At 54.3% G+C, this 6,076-nt stretch overlaps 2 long non-coding RNA genes across 2 annotated transcripts in view; one reads left to right on the top strand and one right to left on the bottom strand.

Annotated features, from left to right (window-relative positions):
• Nucleotides 1-448: 448 nt before the first annotated feature.
• The window catches only part of LOC147583732 (uncharacterized), a 29,851-nt gene continuing 24,223 nt past the window's right edge, over nt 449-6,076 (bottom strand). The window contains exon 3 of the long non-coding RNA XR_015248502.1: nt 449-495. This is a non-coding gene — a long non-coding RNA (uncharacterized LOC147583732). The remainder of the gene's footprint in view (nt 496-6,076) is intronic.
• Nucleotides 4,541-6,005, top strand: LOC147583734 (uncharacterized). The gene is made up of 3 exons (XR_015243422.1): nt 4,541-4,867; nt 5,186-5,306; nt 5,873-6,005. It is a non-coding gene; the product is annotated as an uncharacterized LOC147583734 (long non-coding RNA).

Raw genomic sequence — 6,076 nt, 5'->3', positions numbered from 1 at the left:
GCCACTGTGTGGGTCACCTCCAGGGAGTGGAGCGAAGGGTGAGAGGTGGCCGCAGGGCTACCGGGAGCCACAGGAACTGTTACTCTCCCCTTTCGGCTCAGGCTGTCGCAACAGAGTATCATAGACTGTGTGCCTTATAAACAACAGATATGTAAACAAATAACAGATTCGCAACTCACAGTTCTGGAGGCTGGAAGTCCAAGGTCAAGGCGCTGGCAGATTCCCTTCCCGCTGAGGGCTTTCTTCCCGGCTGGCAGACGGCTGCCTTCTCGCCGCCTCCTCACCTGGCCATGCCTCTGTGTGTGTGAAGAGTGAGCAAGAGATCTCTGGTCTCTCTTCCTGTTCTTATAAGGACACCAGTTCTGGGTGGTTTCGGTGGTCGAGCGTCAGACTTCTGCTCAGGTCACGATCTCGAGGTTCGTGAGTTCAAGCCCCACACCAGGCTTGATCCTTCGGATCCTCTGTCCATCCACTCTCTGCCTCCCCAGCTTGCGTCTTTCAAAAGAAAAAAAAAAAAGGACACCAGTTCACCAGGTCTATCAGGGCTCCACCCTTAATGTAACTTTAATTATCTCCTTAAAGGCTCCCTCTCCACATACAGTCACGTTGGGGGATTAGGGCTTCGACACAGGAATGTTGCAGGGACACGGTTCACTCCGCACCGAGGCGAATGGAAGAATATTCAGGACACAGCCAGGCTGTGAGCTTCTCAGTGTCATATGGGCACACAGACCCTTTGTGAACGTGGGCTCTCCATTCACCTGCAGACAAAGGGCAGGAGGGCTGAGTGGGGCCTGTGGGGGCTGTAGTGGCTCATGAGGAATGAGAGATAAAGAGAGGACGGCTGTCAGAGAGCCACCCAAAGTGTGACTCATGCAGGACACTGTCCCCAGAGCCAAAGACCCCTCCTGACACAGGTTTCCAGCAGCTGCCGAAGGGACAAGGGAGCCCCAGCAGACGGGGCCCATGCCAGGCTCTCCGGCTCTCTAAGTCCACACTCGGTGCACAGAAGAGGAATACTTTCTGGTTCCACACTTGGGCAGGAAGAGGCTTTCCCATCCCTGAAAAACTCCCCCCGAAGCTGGGAAGATGTAAAAGGCACGCAGATGTGACGGGTTCAGGGCAGGAACGGTCGCACACAGCTCGGCTCAAGGAGGGGGATGCCCAGGCCCCTACCCCGTAAGAAACCTGAAGCTGTAGCCCCGCCCCGCCCCGCCCCCTAGGGCATACAACATCATAGCATCTGGCATCCTCCCAATTTTTGTTTTAATATTCATTCATCTTTGAGAGAGAGAGAGAGAGAGAGTGCAAAGCAGGGGAGCAAGGGGCAGAGAGAATGGAAGACGGAGGATCCAAAGGGGGCTCTGCAGCCCAATGCAGGGCTCGAACTCACGAACTGTGAGATCATGACCTGAGCCAAAGTCAGACACTTAACCGACTGAGGCACCCAGGTGCCCCTACCATCATCACCATTTTTTTTTTTTTTCAACGTTTATTTATTTTTGGGACAGAGAGAGACAGAGCATGAACGGGGGAGGGGCAGAGAGAGAGGGAGACACAGAATCGGAAACAGGCTCCAGGCTCTGAGCCATCAGCCCAGAGCCCGACGCGGGGCTCGAACTCACGGACCGCAAGATTGTGACCTGGCTGAAGTCGGACGCTTAACCGACTGCGCCACCCAGGCGCCCCAATCATCACCATTTTTAAGTGGTGGCCTTAAGGCACATTCACACTGCTGTGCGGTCATCAGGGCCGTCTGTCTCCAGAACCCTATCCAACTTGTAAATCTGAAACTCTATCCCCCTTAAACACTAGCTCTCCATTCTGCCTCCCGCCAGCCGCTGACCCCCAACATCCTACTTTTCTGTCTCCATAATTTTTATACACTAAGTCCTCATATAACTGGAATCACAAGTATTTGTCCTTTGGTGTCTGGCTTATTTCACTGAGCACAATGTCCTCGGGGCTCATCCGTGTTATAGCACACGTCAGAATTCCCTTCCTTTTTAAGGCTGAATTGCATTCCCTTGTATGAATACCCCACATTCTGTTTACCCATTCATCTGTTGAAGGGCACTTGGGTCGCTTCCACACTTCGGTTATTGTGAATGACACAGCTTGTAAGGAGGGCGCCCGGCTGGCTCAGTCAGACCAGCACGTGACTCTTGATCTCAGGGTCGTGAGTTCAAGCCCCATGCTGGGTGTCGAGATTTCTAAAAATAAATAAATAAACTTTTTTTTTTTTTTTAAAGTAATGCTGCCGTGAACATGGGTGTGCAAATATCTCTTCAACACCTGGCTCTCATTTGTTGAGGGGTACATACCGAGAAGTGTGATCGCTAAATCAGTTGTAGGTATGCCTTTAAATCCAGTGAGGCCTGGGGTGCCTGGGTGGCTCAGTCAGTTAAGCGTCCGACTTTGGCTCAGGTCATGATCTCATGATCTCATGATCTCACAGTTCGTGAGTTCAAGCCCTGCATGGGGCCCTGTGCTGACAGCTCAGAGCCTGGAACCTGCTTCGGATTCTGTGTCTCCCTCTCTCTCTGCCCCTCTCCCCACTTGCACATAAAAAAAAAAAAAAAAATCTAGTGTGGCCTACTGTGTGCCCAGAGTGCCTCAGTTCAAGACTGAGGGCATAGGACACCTGGGTGGCTCAGTCGGTTAAGCATCCGACCTCGGCTCAGGTCATGATCTCACGGTACGTGGGTTCGAGCCCTGCGTCGGGTTCTGTGCTGACAGCTCAGAGCCTGGAGCCTGTTTCGGATTCTGTGTCTCCCTCTTTCTCTGACCCTCCCCTGTTCATGCTCTCTCTCTCTCTCTCTCTCTCTCTCTGTCTCAAAAATAAATAAACGTTAAAAAAAATTAAAAAAAAAAAAAAAAAAGACTGAGGGCAGAGCAATGAACAAAACGGACAGAGGCCCCTGTCCTCCAAGAGCCAGTGGCCCTGCGGGGAAAGGCAGGCAATGAATCAGTTAATTAAAATCCAAGGTGATAATTTCCACAAGGAAAATAAAGCAGGGGAGGTGAATGGCCAGTGCTGGCATGGGGGTGCAGATTCAATGGGGTGGCCAGGGAAGGCCTCACGCAGGAAGAAAGTGACTTTTGAGCAAAGACCTGAAGGAAGTAAGAGAGTTGGATTAGTTATCTGCTGCTGCGTAAGCAATTACCCCAAAATCTAGAGGCCTGAAACAACATGGATGATCTTACGGGTCTGTGGGTCAAGAATCTGGGTGCCGCTCAGCCGGTCGTCTAGCCCAGGGTCTCTCCAGAGGGTGCAGTCAAGGCTCCCCTGGGGGTGTGGCCATCTCAAGGCTCCCCCGGGGGGGTGTGGTCACCTCAAGGCTCCCCCTGGGGTGTGGTCATCTCAAGGCCCCCCCCCCCCCCCGGGGTGTGGTCAGCTTGCAAGCACACACAGGGGGCTGTTGGCAAAATTCCGTTCCTCCCTGGCTATTAGCTGAAGGCTACTCTCTGTTCTTTGCCACCTAGACCCCTCCACAGGACGGCTCACATCTTGGTCACTGGCTTCATCAGGGCAGGCAAGTGAGAAGAAAAGAGAGAATGCTAGTAACGGGGACAGCCCAGCAGGACAGAAGTCACAGTCTTATAACCTGATCTTGAAAATGACATACCACCCACTTTGGCCACATCCTATAGGTTAGAAGTGAGTGGTCCAGCCCTCCCTCAAGAGGAGGAAAGTACACAAGGGCATGAAGACCAAGAGGCAGGAACCATGGGAGACCATCTTTGATCCCGCCTACCACAGGAACTAGGCAGATATCTGGGGGAAGGGCAGAGGGAATAGCCTGTGCGTGCAAAGGTCCTGAGGCAAGAACAAGCTTGGAGCGTGGTCAGGACAAGAGGGACAGTGCGGGTGGAGCATGGACTGTGGAAAGGGAGGAGTAGAACAGGAAGGCTGACATTTTCTGTGAGAACAATAAGAAGCCACTGGACTATTTCAAGGCAGGTCACAATGTCATGCGATTTCATTTTGAGAAGTTTCATATGATACTTACAGAAGTAATAGGTGCCTGGGATTTGCTTTAAAATAGTCCATAAATGGGGCACCTGAGTGGCTCAGTCGGTTGAGTGTCTGACTTCGGCTCAGGTCCTACTCTCACGTTCGTGAGTTCGAGCCCCGCGTTGGGCTCTGTGCCGACAGCTCAGAGCCTGGAGCCTGCTTCGGATTCTGTATCTCTCTCCCTCTCCCCCTCCCCTGCTCATGCTCTGCCTCTCTCTGTCTCTCAAAAATAAATAAATGTTAAAAAAAATTTTTTTTAAATAGTCCATAAATAAAATAAAATAAAATAGTCCATAACAAGAAAGAAAAGTTGGGGGGTGAAAGGTGAAACAAGATGGGCAACACACGGATTATGACTCAAATCATAGGAGGTTTTCACACGCTTCTATTTTTGCATGTGTGTGAAGTTTTTCTATAATAAAAAGGGAAGTAATAACACATTATGTATCTGGTTTCGGGGGGGGGGGGGGGGGACAACAGTGGGAGATCCTGGGCGGAAGCGGGCCAGACGTGACTGCCAGAGTCCAGGCTAAAAGCCGTCAACATGGCCAAAACTGGATGCTGACAACACCAAGTGTTGACAGGACAGTGGAGGGACTAGAACTCTCTCATCCGCCGCTGCTGGGTGTAAAACAGTTTGCCACAGGCCTCCGGTCTCATGAAGTCGTGCGCTTCACACCCAGCCCAGCGACCCCACTCCTGGACGTTTCCCCGAGAGGAACGAACACATAACGTCTGCGCAAAGACAGATCTGTTGGCAAACGTTGGCGGCGGCTTCGCTGTGATCTCCAAACCGCTGGAAACACCCCAAACGTCCACCAGCAGGGGGGCACAGATGAACAAGCCGAGGTCCGTTCACCCTGCGGCCTGCCGGGCAGCAGTGAAGGAGGCAAATCTGACCATGTTTGTGGCCGAGAAGCGGCCGGCCCGGCGAAAGAGGCCACCCTTCGCGGTCCCAGGGGCACGAAGTTCTCCAAAAGGCTAGACTAAGCCGCAGCGATAGAAATCAGAGCAGTGATTGGGGCGGCGCAGAGAGAGGGCTGGGACACTTCTGGGACCTTCTGGATGCAAAGGGCGCAGACTCCGTGGCCTGCGGCCGCCGGGCCCACGCACCTGTCGAGGCGCGCAGGCGTGGGAACCTAGCGGCTGTAAACGGCCTCTCGCCAGGGAAGGTGATGCCAACCCCGGTGTGAAGGCGGCGGTGTGAGCAGTGGGATTCCGATTTCAGCTCTGAGGCAGAGTCCACAGGCCGTGCAGGGGCCCCTTGCAAGCCCCTGGTCGCCCCCAGGTAGGGGCGGGGCGGGGGAAGCCCAGACCTCCGTCCGTCCCGCGTCCCGCCGGGACGCGCTGGCGGGTCTAAAAGCTTCCCTGCAGCGGCCCAGGCGGTCGATAGCAGACACCCCGGCTCCCTCCGTCCCGCCTGCCGGGCAGCCCGGCCCCTTCCCGCCAGCCCAGCCCCCGGGGGGGGGGGGGGTGAGGGGGGCGGGGGGCGGGGGGCGGCCGGGTGGAGCCCCGCGCCTGGCGCTGGTCCCCCTCCCGCACGCCCCTCCTTCTCCACCCCCTGACACTTGCCCTTGTCCCAGAGGCTGGAGGCGGGGGTGGGGGTGGGGGGCACCAGCCATCCCCGCAGGGGGCTGCCGGGGGACGCCCCTGCCTGTGCTCACTTTTCCCCCCATTGAAGAGGCCCCGGGAGCCCAGATGGCTCCCTGAAAGGTAGGAGCTGTCTTCCCTCGCCCTGGGCCGGCGGAATAAATCTTTGACTTAGAGCCACGTCTTCGGGGCCATTCAGGCTTGGGTTCATTCATTCGTTCATTCACCAAATATTTATTGCGCGTCTAATCCCCCCTGCCCTAGTGGAGTGGACATCCTAGACCCGCGCGGGACAACGGATGCGACGAAGCCACAGATAAGGGCACATGGGTAACTTAAAATTCCCCAGCATCCATGTTTTCAAAAGTGGAAAATAAATAGATGCAATTAATTGTAATCCTGTATTTTATTTAACCCCATCTAGGCAAACTATCACCCATCCAACATGCAAATCAATAGAAAAAAAAA

The sequence above is a fragment of the Puma concolor genome, chromosome A2 (assembly GCF_028749965.1).
Source record: "Puma concolor isolate L17-30 chromosome A2, mPumCon1.1.hap2, whole genome shotgun sequence".
Taxonomy (NCBI): domain Eukaryota; kingdom Metazoa; phylum Chordata; class Mammalia; order Carnivora; family Felidae; genus Puma; species Puma concolor.
Note: the sequence above shows the minus strand (reverse complement) of the source record. Positions and strands in the feature narration are given on the sequence as shown.